A 17722-nucleotide genomic window follows, 5' to 3' on the forward strand; every position below is an offset into this window, starting at 1 on the left:
GGTATGTTGATGAATAATACAATAAAGAAGCATAATTATAGCTTCAGTAAGAGAGCATGGCCCCCTTCGAAGAATTCAGAGCATCATTTTTATGAGGTTTATTTGTCCTCTTGGTGAGTAAGAGCATGGTACAGTGAAAAGAGGAACAGGGTGTAGAGGTTTGGATTCAAATCTTGATTCTGCTACTTAGTTACCTATGTGTCTTCTGACAAGTTAATTCCTCCACTCCACACCTCATTTCCTCCTCTGTGAAATGAAGGGATTGGATTTCAAAACTTTTAAGTCTCTAGCTCTAAATCTATAATCCTATGAGCTACTCCTATTTACCCAGTATATGTCATATGGAGGCCTACCACAGAGCACTGGGCTTCAAATCAGGAAGACTCCCATTTATTTATTCACTTACTCATTTATTTATTTTCAGTGTATTTATCATGTATTAGGATATATGTTTTTCCCCTACCCCAAGATAACATATCATGATATCATGCTCGCTGTATGATCCTGCTTGATGCCTTTGCAGCTGAGCTTGTGCCTTCAAGACAGTCCCCTAAAAACACAATCTCAGCATCTGTATGTCCATGTCCCCATGTCCATTTCACAAATATGGTTCATCCTTTGACAGTTCCCACTTTTTCAAGGGGGGTCCTGGTATCATTGGCTTTTTCCCAGAAGTTGTCATAGCCTCATTTGAGCTCTTAACAGGAAGACCAGGCTCCAAAACTTTCACAGTAGACATTATGATTGAAGGAGGAGAGGCTTGTCGACTTCTGTCATGAGTACAATAGTAATTGTTTGGAAACTTATAGCTAGGGCCCACTGGCAGCTTAGGAGGTGGCTGAGTTCTCTTAGCTATATCCTGGTAGCATAACTGCAATTTTGTTTGGAGTTTACTGCCGAAGGCTGTATTCCGGAGCTATTGGATGAAACCAATGGCCGATGACATCTTGTATCTGGGCTGAATGAAGATTCCTTTTTATGAATTCAAATCTGGCTTCAGACACTTACTATGTGTGTGATCCTAAACAAGTCACTTAACCCTGTTTGCCTCAGCTGGAGGAGAAAATGGCAAAACGCTCCAGTATGTTTGCCAAAAAACCCCCAAAATGGGCTCAGGGTGAGTCAAACACTGCCAAAATGGCTGAACAACAACAACGTATCAGTCAGAGTCGTTCTGGACATTGGAGTCAAATAATACAATTTATACAAAGCTCTTTGCTAAATTTAAAAATTTAAAGCACTGTTACCTATGATTACTCAGTCAGTGTAACAAATAACTTCAGTACCACTGTATAATTTGTATCTATTTTATTGATCATTACAATGGTGCAAATACAGTATATATGTAGGTGTGTATACACACAAACATACATACGTACATATGGGCTGCTAGGTGGCATAATGGATAGGGAACTGAGTTTGGAATCCAAAAAACTCCCCTTCCTGAGTTAAAGTCCAGCTTTAGATGCTTTCTAGCTGTTTGCCTCAGTTTTCTCATCTGTAAAATGAGCTGGAGAAGGAAATGGCAAACCACTCCAATATCTTTGCCAAGAAAACCCCCAAATGGGCTTATGGTGAGTCAAACATGATGAAAATAAATGAATAACAATAATGTCTTCTGCATTCTAGTGTTTTTTTCTGGACATTGCGGTCAAAAATATAATTTATATAAAGCTCTTTGCTTAACTTACAAACACTGTTAGCTATAATTACTAAGTCAGTGTAAAAAACAATTTCAGTACCACTGTATAATTTGATTTTATTGGTCATTATAATGGTGAATATGTATTTGTATATGCATGTTTATATGTGTACACATACATATGTCTACATGCATATATATATGTATATATGTATATACACACACACACACACACACACACACACACACACACACACACATTAGGCAGCTAGGTTGTACAGTGCCTAGAACACTGAGCTTAGAATTAGAAAGAAACTTCTTCATGAATTCAAATCCAACTTCAGACACTTACTGGTTGTGTTACCCTGGTTAAGTCACTTAACCCTGTTTGCCTTAGTTCCTCATCTGTGAAATGTGTTGAAGAAGGGTATGGCAAACCACTTTAGCATCTTTGCTGAGAAAACTCCAAAATGGGGTCACAAAGAATCAGACATGACTAAATGACTAAACAACAAAATGCATGATGTTCTGCAATATATGAATATGGAAGTATGTGTGATATCATTGGTGTGAGAAACTAAGGTGTGGGCAATCTTTCCACCAGTGGAGATCAGAGCACACATATGCCTTAGTAGATCATAGCTGACATTTATATAGTGTTTTGAGTTAGGCAAAGACCTTTATATGCATTATTCAATTTGATTCACATAAGAATCTGCTGTGATAGATATAATTATTGTTCCCCATTTTATAGACAAGGAACTGAACTCAAAGACGTTGTGACTTTCTCAAGGACACACAGCTAGTATCCAAAATACAAGAGAACTAAATTCTTCCTGACTCCACCTAGCTCTATATAGACTGCTACTGAGTGTGTGTGTATATGCACACACATACACACATGCACATGCATATACATATATGCATGTATACATACTCATAATGTAATATGTATTTATACAGTACTTTAAGTTAGGCAAAGCACTTTATATATGGTATTTCATGACTTGTATAATGATATATGTATCGATCTTTATATGAACATCTTATTGTTGCTTGAATTTGATTTTCTAGCAGGACCAGTGACATCATGGGATGATGTCTTGACTCATGCATGAACTGAGTTTAAGTGAGACAGTTTCACAAAGTTGTCAGCATCACTCTCTCTTTCAGTCATTAAAGTCCAGTGGCAAGACAAAAGTCAGGATGACTGGCAATGGCCTGGGATGCAGTAGATGACCTTGGTGTCTTCCACGTCTGACCAAGCTCCAAGAGCTCTATAGCACCTGCTTCAGTTGCCGTCATGGCTGCTGGAACAAATTGTTCTCATCCACCCATTCCACCAGAGGAAGTCTTCACATGCTTGGGGTAGGCACCCCAGTAACTCACTGATGGGTCAGAGGCCTGTTGGTTACCATCAACCTGATTCAGCTTGTCAGCTGAGACAGTTTACTGGGTATGGCCACTGCACATTCTACAGCTTCTTGGAGCATGGGTGAAAGTTGAGTGCTAGGTGAACATCAAAGATGAATAAGCAGCCCTGATAATGGCTAGGCAAGCCCTCACACCAGAGGATTAATCCTCCTTGAACACTCCATGTACCCCATATATAAATATACATAATATATAAATATATAACTACTAATATGCAGTTATGTATATATGTGTGTGCACATATGTAAAATTATGATCAGTAGTGTCCATAGAGCTAAAAAGAGTCAAGAGGACTTTTGTGTGTGTATATATATATGTGTGTGTGTGTGTGTGTGCGTGCGTGTGTGTATGTATGTATATGTATATGTGTATGTATGTGTATGTATATGTATACACACATGTATATATATATATATGTATGTGTGTATATATATATATATATATAGTTATCTGTACATAGGAATATAGTAGTATCAAACCTGGCAGATCAAGTAGACCACGAATCAAGTAGACCATGACAGAAGGGGCCTTAGTGATAGAGAAAAGATTTAATCTGTCAGAACCAGTGCTATTTCAATAGTAGCATGTGTTTCTCATTGTAATATAACATATTGACCCAAGAGCATAAAGCAATGAGTAAAACTATGCATATTCATCTCTAAAGTCTCCACAGCATGGATTATTTATTTATAGCGTCTCCTATCCATCTACTATGTGCTTGGCATGTGACCATTCCATTTCCTAGAAGCCTCTGTGCCATTGGGAAAGATGGGTAAAAGAATGAAAAGAAAGTGAAACTCCAATCCAACATAATTTCGACTGTTGATTGACCCTTATATGAGGCATTTGACCATAATGAATTGCATAGACTCTTCTCTGCACTCCTTGAAGTAATACAAAGAGTCCTTTAAGTTTGAAAAATGATTTTGATGGAATATGCATGTAGTACTAGAGATAAAACCAATCTTTGGTTCAAAAACAGTAATAGAATGTTGCTTTCAAGGCCAGTACATTTTTATTAGTTTTTGTAGCTGCATTGATATTTTGTTATGCAGCTCTGTTTTCTACCAGAACAGTGATTGCAGGCTTTCTTTTTACTATTCGAAATAATTCATGCTTTGTTTCTATATTAAGAAATGTGTCAGTCTGACTTTAGCTTAAATTGAAATTTTGTAAAGGCAACACATTGGTGCCTCACTTTAATATTGACTCATCAGTGAATTGGGAGACCATCTCAGGAAATTTTTAAAAAATCACATTTAAAACCTATCAATCTATTATCACCCTCTCTATACGTACATGGTCATTAAAATCATAGGCTCTGGAAGAGACTTCAGAGGCTCATTTTACACCTAGGACACTGATTTTTAAAAGGTGAATTACCAATGGTCACATAGGTAGTAATGATTAAAGGTGGGATTTGAACTCTTGCCCTTCAACTCCAGAGTCAGTACTCTTTCCACATTACCAAGCAGTTACATGTGTATTCAATTTATATAGCTATAGATATCTACAAAGCATAAAATACACTTTGTTAGCCACTATTAGCCAGTGAGTTAGTCAATAAACATTTATTGATCACTTCCTATGGGCCAGGAACTGTGCAAAGTTCTGGGGAAAAAGAAAGGCAAAAGATATTCCCTGCCTTCAAGGAGCTCACACTCTACTGAGAGAAGACAGCACATAAAAAGAAGCTAAAAAGAAGGGCTGGGGGAGCTGGAAGGGGAAGAAAATACCTAGGTACATAGGGAAGGGGCATGATGATTTTCTATAGCTGGGAAATGATGAAGTAAAATCTTTGGACCCTCCCCTTAAATGGAAAAATCTAGGAGGAGCTCTCCCATGTCTACCATCAAATCTCTCCAATTAGAGGGAGAGAAGGAGGGTCCCAGGGTCAGGAGGTACTGAGGAGGTCTAAGTTTCAGTGCTGATGTGACCTTACATAAAGATGATTTTCTAGAAATGATGATGAGAACAGGACAGTAGACAGGTGGGAAATAAAGAATATATGTATACATACATACACATATATGTATATATATATATGTATATATATACATATATATATACTTACAAATATACAAATATTCTAAATTATTATAACCATGGTATTTACAATTTAAGAGAGATATTATACAGAAACAGATAAAGTATGATGCAAAACAATGCATAGTAACAGGCCAGGAAAGAGATGCACATGCAATATATAATATCAAAGATGATAGGGATAAATCATGGAAAGCTTTATGGAGGAGGTAGCATTTGAGTTAAACTTTAAAAGCCTGTTATAAATTAAACTGAAGGTGGAGTTGGAGCCATTATATTGTGCCTCATAATTTCATGACACAGATATAATGCAGCCCAAAAATATTCAGGGAGCAACTGAATTTATTTTGGAACACAGAACCTCTGTGCTTGCACGGGGTCATATAGTCGATATGTGTTAGGAATATTACTTGAACTCAAACTTTCCTGGATTTTATCTGGTTTTATCTTCCACCTCCCTATCCACTATGCAACACTCCTTTTTAGTGTGACATGAACCTGGAAAAATAGACTAAGGTGAGATTGTGTAAGGCTTTGAATGTCAGACAAAAGAATTTTATTTTGACTGAGTAGGAAGTAGGGATGCATTGAATGGTTTTGGTAACAATTAATTTTATGCAATATTGGTAACAATTAATTTTATGCCCAGGCACCAGAGAGATCACTATGGAAGCCTTAGGCTCCAAGGAGCATCAATGCATTTATCTGAATAGTGAGAGAACTGGGAAATGAGGGAACATCCTATAGGTGGTCTGGGGATTCCTAATATAGTCCTTAGCAGCCTTAGAATAAATTCCTAAGATTTTATGATTTGATTTAACGGTTATTCTCAGGTATTGTGTCCTAGATTCAAAGAGTAGAGCTGACTTATTTTCTCAGGCCACTGACAAATTATGTACCCCTCCATTCATGGAAAGCTCTCTCTCCTTTTCTCTCCTTTTCACAATTTTTTAAATAAAAACTCAACTTGTGTTACTTCTTGGGCGAAATTTTCCCACAAACACACATACATAAACATATATATGTGTGTGTGTGTGTGTGTGTGTGTGTGTGTGTGTGTGTGTGTTTTGTGTGTACTTAGGGGGAGAGAAAGTGAGACAGACATAGAAACAGACTGAGAGACAGAGAGGCATAGAAAGAGAGTGCCACTTTAAGGGTGCAAAATACTTTAATATGTTCTTATTTAATCATCCCACGACCCTATAAGGTAGGCACTATTAGTATCCCCATTTTATACATTAGAACACTAGACTGAGAGAGGTAAAGGGTCACCCTGATAGCAACTATCTGAGACAGGATTAGAACTGAGGTCACCCCGACTGCATTTCCAATACTCTACACACCCTCCCAGTTACTGCTGTCGCCTGTCTAAATTTTCTTTTTACTCTAATTGCTTTTATGCTAGCTCTAGGCTTCCTGTCAGTAGAATTTAAGCTGGTTGAGGAAAGGAATAGTTTTGGTTTTGCATTTATAGCTCCCTCTCTTAGCACAGTGCCTTATGCATATTAGGGGCTTAATAAATGTATATTGAATTGAATTGAATGCTAGCTGTTCTCTCTTTCAGATGTCAGATGGTATCTCCTGTGTTGTCTTCAGAAGTATGTCATCGGGGTACAACTCACTTGCTGATCTATAATGAAATATGTCCTCATACAATATTTCTTGGCTGACAGCTGTGTTAGTTGTCAACACAATTTTAATAAATAAAATAAATACTTTTAACTTCTTGATATAATCAAACATGTAGTTTAAGATATGTATTTGAATGCTTCATATTTGTGTATGACAGTGTCACTTGGGTATTTTAATGCCTCCTGGAAGAGATATCTAAGGAGTTTGGCCTATTCATCCATACAAGAAAGGTCAGGTAGGTGAAGAATTTTTATTGTCCCAATTTCATCATGCATTTGGAGAGCTTGTCTGAATGCTCCTATAGAGCACGTCCAACAGTATTCATATTTCAGATAGACAGCATAAGTGGATACTGAACTGGGCCCAGAGTAAGAAAAAAGGAAGATAGAGGACTTTTGGAAAATCCTCAAACTTTTATTGACCCCAAATTGCCTATGAAAGTAAAGGCTGATTTTGAAAAATATTTATGTTTCATCTGCATTGATATATGGCAGCAAGACATGGAATGTCAGTGCATGCAGTGAACTAAAGATGAATATGCCATTATTTGAATGGCATACTTCAAGCCTAAGGCTTCCACAGTGATCTCTCTGGTGCCTGGGCATAAAATTAATTGTTACCAATATTGCATAAAATTAATTGTTACCAAAACCATTCAATGCATCCCTACTTCCTACTCAGTCAAAATAAAATTCTTTTGTCTGACATTCAAAGCCCTACACAATCTCACCTTAGCCTATGGTTGGAACCACCTATAATACATAACCAGCAAGGAATTCCCAAGATAAGGAGTAAAGGATATTATGAAGGAATTGCATAACAGAAAGTAAAGATGGCCTGATCATGACAAGAGGGAGGGATCATAGATTGATAGCTAGAGTGCTCTTTGTGATGTCCACAGAACATAAGAAAGGACTCTGACGCATGGAACGGCCATGTGGCAAACTTTTCAGAGATCATGGACATAAAATGGAAGATGTGGAAAAGTTGTGATCTATGTTAGTGGAAGGAAATTCTGAACCTAAAAGTATTTGCTTATTTGAATGGCATACTTCATTAGACCAACCACAGTATCACCAATGAGAAATCACTTTTTTGTCTAAATACATATTTGTTACTGGTGTTGGGACATGGAAGAGTGGTGCTTTAGCCAGGGAGGTCCTTGTCCTTTTGGGGTAGAGCATATACTTTAAAAATTCAAAGAGGAACACATCATTCCCCTTTTGAGGACAAAATGAACTAAATCTAAAGGCTATATATACACATATATGTGTATATGCATACATACACGTATATAGATATACATATATGTGAAAGACCAGTTTTTACCATTACTACATCAAGTCTACAAGCATAGAATATTAGAATAGATCAATGCTCATAGATCATGTTGCTTATATTCTGATTATCTTTTTATAAAAAAGCAACATAAGTGGAATTTACTCTCAAATGTCAGTGAAACTAAAATTACTGCGGTTTTATCTATTTTTGCAACATGTCAGGTCTAGCTCTCTTAATCATAACATATTTATAACATTCAGTGAATAGACAAATTGAACTTAAAATAAATCCTCTATGTTTTCATATTATTTGAACATTGAAGGTTTTGGTCACTGATTTTCTTTTCTTCTTACAAATCAAACTAACTGAATTTTAATTTTTCTTTAAAAATGGCGAATGCCTGGAAAGCCTTTTGACTGGATGTTCAAAACATGCACACAGTATACTTAAAATATGTGATTAATGCAAAAAATATTTTAGCATACCACCAGGGAGCTAGCAAAGTTTAGTTTTATTTGGCTTATGTTAAACATTCTAATAGCTATTTTTTGTTTCATAGCTGAAAGCTTTGTTATTACATTGTTATTATATTCATTAGTGATCATAATCCTGTAGCTCAGATTAATCTGAGTTTTGATTCTATAGCTAGAATTCATTTATGTTTAACTCTTAATAAAAGCATAGACCTTATAACAGGACTTATCATTTTGGTAAATGAAAGAATAATATTTTATAATTGGAATAAATGTAGCTATTGTCAATTAACAAACTTTTATTGACCTTTTGCACACCCAGTTTTATACCAGGGGTGTGTTATTTAAAAGATTCTGAGAGCAAAAGACCATGCTTTCCATGAGGAGCTTGCAATTTTCTTGAAGGAAAAATACTACCATTTGAGAAACAATTGGAACATAATTATCTTCTATGATTTGCATTACATAGTATAAGTAAAAAGGAAGTCCGGAGAAGAGTGATGTTGGTGGTAGCTCTAGCATCCATATTCCCTTAGTTTAGGGACAAAGTAAAGAACTGTCAAATCATCGAACAGTTAACAAAAGGAGGTTTAAGTTGCCCAATCACAGAAAGTTTATGCAATACTGTTATAGTGACACAGTTTCTCTGAATATATGCCCCTGCTCTCTTGTCTCCATATAAAAAATGTTCTTAGGGATGGATATGATGAAGGACATAAAATGTAGGGGAGACCTACATTACACATGGCTGAAATATTTTGTTCCCTTAGATAACCAGAAAACTGTATTAGGGAAGCAAGGGCCAGTCAGATTTCAGGGAAAGCCTTTTCTTCTTTCAGTTAAAGCCTCTCCATGTTGAGAGTGGGAGGAAAAAAAAAACTACGTCAAGGAAATGTAGATAACAATAATAATTGCAATTACTCTCTTAGAAACTTGATTAAGGACTTCCACTTATATCTTACATTTATTGACACTGGCAATATAGTTAATTTTTCCAGCAAAGAATATTGTTTCTAAAAAAGCAGAATTTACTATTAAGTCGTTTGAGATTAAGATGAAGATATAATTTATTTTTCATATGCATTTATCAGATAACTAAGAGGCCTTGTGATGGATGTAGTAGAAAAAACCTGAATTTGATATGAAGACCTAGATTCAAGCCCTATTTATGAAACATGCTAGTCATGTATCCCTGGATAAGTTACTTAACTATGTGGTGCTCTATAAAAAAATTAAGACTACAAATTCCAATCAATCAATCAATACTTATTAGGTACCTTCTATGTCCCAGTAGTGTGCTAAGTGCTGGGGATACATAAGAGGCAAAAGACAGTTCCTGCCCTCAAGGAGCTTACAGTCCAATGCAGAGAATTTGACAATCTGTATGGATAGAAGAATTTCCTCAACTGGGAATTCCTTATATCAATTTAAAAAAGAAAATAGTTCCAGGCTCCTATCCCTGTTTCTCTAGTGGATGATATTTTCTCCTCTAATGTGGGAGACAGTGAACTTTAGAGTAAAATCCACAGCAACCAAGATTCAAAGATTACATTATGTGCTGAAATACATTTACTTCACCTAATAAAGCTGTTGATACTCCCATTGAAAGTAAAATTGGAATTAACAAAGTAAAAGCACAAGGATAGTAAAAGGTTTAAGGGTGAAGTTCTACAAAATATTGTGACACCACAGAAATGTGCAATAATTAATGATGGAAATATTTGAGCTTCTTCCTACAAAACCAGTCACCCCTTCTTCCCAATATTTCCATTTCATAATCTAGTTTGAATATAGTGATGTAAGATATAGAACATATAAATGGATGGTTTATGCTGGGCATAAAAAGTCAAAGAAAGAAATTGATTTTCTTAGCACACCATAATAGTGAGAAACCTGATTAAATTAACCCTCAATTGTCAATGAATTAATTGCCTTTAAACTGTTGTTTAAAACAAATCATTCCATTATCTGGTTGATTTCAAAGACACTTCCCTTTTTATAAAAATAAGATAAATTTAAGAGGATATGGTGTGGTGGAAAGAACAGTAAGGCAGTCAGAGGACTTGGGCTTCAATTTTGGTTCGGTCATTACAACTGTGACTCTAAAATGAAGGAACTGTACAAGATTATCCATAAGATCCCTTCCATTCCTTGATCTTTGAGTCCATGATCCTATTAAGTTAGTGGAGTATAAATTCAATTGGATAAAAATAGCCTACACCACATACAATCTTTAATAAAAAATTTATACCTTTGCACATTACTAAGCAAAATGATTGGACTGTTTTATTATGAAAATTGAGGTCACAGTATTTGCTGTTTTCAAAGAACTCTGTTTCTTAGAAATCATACCAATTTGTGGGATAATTATATAGAGATTCACTAGGATTCATTAACAAAAAAGAAAAAAAATAATTACAAAGGGATAGGTTTTGAGATTACTTTTGTGCTATTTTCATCTGCATACTTTCGATTAAATAAAAATAAAGATGGGTTTGAAAGTTGCAAGCTTTTCTTTATAATAAGTCCTGGGACATATTGTTTTGAAGGAACATCCACAATTATGTTCATAAATGACAGAAAATGAGTTAACCACAGTGGGAAATGTAGTACTTCTCAATATCATGTAATAGAAAAAAGGACAGAGACAGATCCAATGTGGAAAATATATTTAATAAATTATAAAGACTCCTATGCATATTCTACATGGCTTTTCCTTTATCTTGGAAATATTCTAATTTACCCACATTTTATCTTTTTATTAGAAAATAAATAAAGTCTTTGCAATTGTTCACAAGATCACTCTAGGAAGGAAGTAAAAGGTTTTTGCTCATGGCACCTCCAGTGTCAACTGGAGAGATTAGAAATAAAAATGTCATCTGAATACTAATTGCACTATTGCACTAACTGTACTATTTGTACTAATTGCACTATTATTTTAACAGCTACCAAAATTTAATGAACTTCTCTAGAAAACTAGAGATGTTGTGGGTTTTGGGGGGTTTTTGTTTAGGACCCATAAAATGAAAACTCCCTTCCCAAGTTCTTGCCTCCTATCCCAGCCCAACAGGGAATAATTAAATGATAAATGTAAATGACCAAATGTAGAAACAGTTTTACCTGGTCAGTTTTTCACCCAGAGGGGAATCCAAATATTTTGTAACATTTTATTAACAAGATAATGATATTGATTCAGCAAGGGAAATGTTCTATGGCATTTTCATTAACTTGTATGAATCCCATAAATTTCAAGATTATTTCCTTGGTCTATGAAATTTTAAATTTTAGGAAATTTTCTGATGAAGAAATGTAAATGAATATTTGTGGTTATAGTAGGTCCAAGGTAGTGAATTTATGTTCTCTTTGCCATGAACTCCATCATTTGTCCCAATAACACTGAAGCTAGGGGTTTCCAGTCCATGAAAAGTACACAAAATGTGAGCTTCAAGACATTCCCATGAATCATGTATAGCAGTAGTTGTTTCAGCCTGTGGAGCCTACACTAAAGATGTCTGAATGTCTATGTTACTTTTCTACACTCACATTCCATTCCATTGTGGCATCCAAGGCTTCAGTTAATTACTTTCAGATATTTTAGATACTTTAAACACTGATTTACACCCAAGACTTTGGAAATTTCAAAATCCACAATAATGATATTCTTTATTCTTTGCTAGAAAACACATAGATTTTAAATTAAGTTTTATCATGAGACTGATGCAAGGAGACATGTGAAGCTGTACAATTCACATTAACCAGCTCAAATGAGAAATGCAAAACAAAAAAGGTGTCTGATAATTTTGGAAATATGCAGTTAGATTTGAGTTAGTGTGAATAATGAATTCCATGAAATGGTCATATTGTTCAAATTTGCACTATTTGAAGTTTTAATTATGTATAAAATATGGTAATTTGTTCCACCCAATGGAAATGTGTAGTTCAAGTTCAAATAATGTAACTATTTTGTGGGATTTGTTGCTCATACTAATCGGGACCTAACTCTGTGTCATTTGAAATTCACATTCATTTGGAATTTGCAAAGAAAAGTAATATATAGCAATGATATCTTTGATCATCGAAAGAACTGAGAAACATAGGAACTGTGTCGAGTATGGTTATCATCAACCCATTTTCTATTCCCAGTGCACAAATCATTTCACGCATTCTACAACACATGCCCTGGTGCTGGGCTTCAAAAGCAATTTCAACAGCAAAATAAGGTGCTTTTCTTCAATTTTCAAGCCATTTGTAGGAGGTTAGTGTTGTTTACCCACCTGGTACACTGATATTTACATACCCCTTTAAAGAAAATTGGTAGGTATGATTTATGGAGTACTGTAAGAGCACAATTTTCCATGTAGTGCACCTAATCTGAAAGGGCACTTGCAAAGGTCACTCTGGCCATACAAATACCAAGTCTTCTCTTTGGAATAAGTTAGGATATTCATTTTTCTTGGAAAATGTCAGCAGTACCCTACTCCAGGGGTTAGTTTATGCAGATAAATGCATAAGCCTTTAATCTTAAAGCAAAAATACTCTACACAAATGTAAAAGCAGTCCATCTATCACTGTTAAGACCCATAATTTGTTTTTATTTAAATCCCAAGCCAGGGCAGAATGGGCAACAAAACTGTTAACATGGTAGCTCACATATGAGCCAAGATTAGGGCATCTAAACATGCTTCCATTTTCAACCTGGGTGAATGATGCCCCATGTCCTCATAGAGTCATAATCTGTGTTTTGAACCTTTTCAGCACTTAGTCTTGTTGCTGCTGTGGGCGTCATACCTGACCCTGGCATGTTAAATTGTCCAATGCATGAACTGTCCATATACAGCAGTTCAATGAAATGCAACAGCAAATTCTGGTGGGGGAAAAATCTGTTACTTTAAAAGAGCTTCAATCAAAGAAAAGAAAAATCAACATCTCTCTTTAAATTAATTTTAATTTTGCTAGCAAAATTTTATTTTGCTTTCCAGAGAAAGAACTATGGAGTTTGAATGCAGATCAAAGCATGCTATTTGTTCTTTTTTTCTTCAGTTTTGTTTTGTTTCTTCTTTCTTGTGGTTCCTCCTATTGGTTCTAAGTCTTCTTTAAAACATGACTAATGTGAAAATATGTTTAACAGGAATGTACATGTAGAGCTTATATCATATTGCATGCCATCTTGGGGAGGAGGGGAAAAGGGAGAGGGAGAAAATTTAAAACTCAAAAACTTATGGAAGTGAATGTTAAAAACTAAAAACAAATTGCTAAAAACATTATTTTCTCAAAAGAACATTCCTGCTTAGACAATTTTTTTCCCATTTTTCACACTTTTATTGGAGAGGAGGGCAAATATCTCTAGACTTGTAAACTCAAGTCTAACCTTAAGCAATGTTAAAAATCAAAGTCAAAGCATAATGTAAAATGTATAGACCTCAGTCTAGAAACATATTTCCATTAAAGAGAATTAGACCTGACAACAGACGGCTTGATTCCAAACATAGGTATGCAACTTTAACCCATATTGACCTTGTATAAATAACTTAAAAACTTTGAGTCTCAGTTTCCTTATTTGTAAAATGAGGGAGTTGGGTTTTATGATCTCTTAGGTGCCTTATGGTTCTAAATCTGTGATCTTATTATCTCATTACAATTTTCATCCTTTTTTAAATGGAAAAAAAGTGATACGATATGGTAAATATTAGTCTGACCCCCCACATACCTCATTCTTGTAAAATTTCACACATGTGCTTTTTATGAGGGGAAAGCAAGCAGCACAACTCAACCCTTTAGGTTTGGCCCAACAGCTGCCACTGATTTTGCTATCTCAATATTGTCAGTTAACAGTAAATTTAAATTATAACCATTCATGCAACAAATTTCCTTTTGTAATGTGGTTATACAATGCAATGTGATTATAACAGCTGACATCCATTTTATCATGAAGAGAAGTGGAAAGAAATGTAGCATTTTTTCAACTGGATTCCACTTAGGCATCATCTTAAACAATAACACTTTTTTATGTTAAATTTCAAATGTACTTTAAATGGTTTTATGGTTTGATCAACATATGCAGTGCTATGTGTGCAGTTCTGGTCTCAGTTTTATGGAAATAGTATATATCAAGATTTAAAAAAGAACAACAACATAACTGCTCTTGACTTCGTAACCGAGAAGACAATATGTTATCACGTGTCAGTGGCAACGATGTCCAATGGTCAGGTTATACCACCATGTTCAAATGCTGCAGGATAGCCAGGAATCTTGGGTTGAAAAGGACCTTAGAGATTGTCTAGTCCATGCAAGGAAAGAAAGGGAACAAAATAAAATCTTGGAAATGGTGTCATACCCAAACCAATAGAATTTGGTCAAGCTTCTGAACTATGGAAAAAATACATAGTGAGTGGTATTACTTGTTGTGACACACAACCTTGCAACAAAATGCCCCGTAATTTTCTCTGAATCAAGCATTATTGCTGAGGCAGTTAAAAGAAATATCTAGCAAACAGAATTGCAATCAAACCTGTCTTAATAATAATAGCTAACATTTATAAGTTCCAGGTACTGTGCTAAGCACTTTGCAATTATTATCTCATATTATCCTCACAGCAACTCTGAGAGATAAGCGCTATTAATTACTCCTATTTTAGTGATGAAGAAATTGAAGTAAACAAAGATTAAGTGACTTACCCAGGGTCACACAGCTAGTATAGGTCTGAGGTCAGATTTGAATTCATCTTACTGACTCTAGGACTGGGGCTATATCCACTGTGCCACCTACCTGCCTCATTGATTCTCTCAGCCAATCAACAATATTTATTTGAATTTCAATGTATTCAAAATACTGATTAAGCATTATGTGTACATTAAATAAAGTTTTAATGGATCCTTTTCCTGAAAAACTTAACCTGTGAATAAGGATGATAGATTTTTAAAAGATGTTTTCAAATGATTACAGATAATGGCCCCAGTGACATATAATGAAAATAGCACAGGGCTATTGACTCACTGGGAGACTAGTAAATCTGGGTTCTAGATAAGCTCCACCACTTACTAGCTGTACGACTCTTTTGCAATTCATGTTCCTTCCCAGGTTAGTTTCCTTCCTCATCTATAAAATTAGGAATTTGAACTTTGTTAGTCCTTAAATTTTTTTTTCTAGAATGAACATTCAATGATTCTATCGTTCTATCTGAGAGATTCCATTGTTCTTATTATATGAGGTTATAAAGATAGTGCCTTAGAGGAGGGAAGGTACCTGGAGAATGAGAATTCAGGGGGAAAATAAATATGATCCCTGAGAAGTCTGGTCTAGGTAGTCTCCCTATTTCCAAGGTCTCAGTCCCAAGAAATTTCAGGGGACATAGGCTGTCCTTCCACCTCCCACAATCAAAGAGCTTCTTAGACAAATTAGATAATGCAGTTCTCCTATACAATATGGTTGTCAAAACATCTTGGATTTATGAAGATGGAACTCTTTCTCAAGAAAAGCAGAGCCCATTATAAAAACACAAAAGCCCTTTTAACTCCATTATATTCTTGCACTGGTTAGGTCAACTAGGTGCTATACATATAGTACTGTGATAGTCCATTTAGGCACAGCCCATGTAATACCATCATCATCAATATTATTTTGGAGTACCATTTCAAAGACAGTATATAATATTACATACCATTAATGTGTATATATACATACGCATGTTTTTCTAACCTGCAAAACCAACAAAAAACTCAGTCATATTGGTATGGATTTCTGCTATACCTAAATTATCAGGTGCCCTTTAAAGCATTAACAATTTTTTTTCCTATGAAGCTAACAACTTCTTCAATATTCCTTCATCCAAAGCCATCTTTCTCAGATTCTCTTCTCAGTTTTAAGAGCCCCTCCAGCTGTGATACTCCAATAATTTTGCATACCAGTATGTGTGCCTATCCATTTAACTCTAAAAGAATACTTGGTGGGCCTTCTTTTGGTTCTTGCACATGACACTCTATCTCCTGACTTTTCACTGGACTGGAAGGCTCACCCTCACCTTCTGCTTCTCTTATCACACATTCTGCAAGAGGCCTTTTCAGATCTTCCTTATCTCCCTCTCTATCCAATCACCCTAGGGCCTTTCTTCTAGATTATTAACTCACATTTACATTTACATACTTTGTAAGTACTTTCATGAGCCCTTGAGAGCAGAACTTGTTTTGCCTTTTTTTGTATCTCCAGAGCTTAGCATAGGGCTTGGGACATAGAAAGAGTTTAATGAAAGCTTGTTGATTGAGTCAAAGAACTTAGAGAAGATCTGAAATCAGATTCACAAGAAGTATTGCTTCCACTGAGCCTTCTGAGGTCCTGGACTTTGCTTGAGGTTTCTAAGACCCTCCTACTCCATCTCCTTCCTCCCACCCCACTCTGCCTCTGTGTTCCTACCCTCAAATCTTTACTACTTCAAATCTTGCTCATTTGTACCAGTCTGAATATCTCTACAACTCTTTCCTGATATGATAGCTACCTAAATCCTTTACAACCTGTTGATACTACCATATTTGTTGTGGACTATGCCTTGAGTGATCTGAAGCAGCACAACTCTATGATATCCACCTGGCCTTATAATCTAGGGAAGCTGATTGCCCCCACACTGTTTATCAGTACACAGGGACAATAATATTAATTTGCATGCTGATATTTTGTTCTGTGTGAGCATTATGAAACCGTATTTTTGAACTATATGGGTATAGAATTTTGATTAAGTTAAATCATCTCTATGCTCACAGAAGTCATTAGCATGTATCTAAAGAATACCTAATTTCTTCAATTTCATTGAAATCTACTGCAGGCTTCCATTATAAAGAAATGAAAGTAGTTGAGCTGAGTGCAAAGGAAAATGAATATTTCTCTCCGAATAATTGACGGGCATTCCATTTAATTTATGTGCCTAATCAGGATAATAGAAATTAAAACACATCAGTCAACCAATTAAAATGCATTTATTAAACATACACTATGTACCAAACATTGTACTAAGTGATAGGGATACCAAGAAAAAGCCAAAATTGTTACCTCCTCAAGGAGCTTACATTCTGTTGGAGGACGGCAACAGGCATATAAATAGTAGATAAAATATACAATGTGTATGGAATATTACCTTAGAGGGGAAGGCATCAACAGCTGAAGAGACTAGGATAAGCTTCCTACAGAAGATGGAATTTAAACTAAATCTAGAAAAAAGCTAGGGGT

At 35.4% G+C, this 17722-nt stretch overlaps 1 pseudogene; it reads right to left on the bottom strand.

The window, feature by feature from the left end:
- Positions 1-577: 577 nt before the first annotated feature.
- Positions 578-946, bottom strand: LOC110224006 (NADH dehydrogenase [ubiquinone] 1 alpha subcomplex subunit 7 pseudogene; annotated as a pseudogene).
- Between the last annotated feature and the right edge of the window lie 16776 nt (positions 947-17722).

Source organism: Phascolarctos cinereus, unplaced genomic scaffold (genome assembly GCF_003287225.1).
Source record: "Phascolarctos cinereus isolate Bilbo 61053 unplaced genomic scaffold, phaCin_HiC Scaffold_3;HRSCAF=262, whole genome shotgun sequence".
Lineage (NCBI taxonomy): Eukaryota > Metazoa > Chordata > Mammalia > Diprotodontia > Phascolarctidae > Phascolarctos > Phascolarctos cinereus.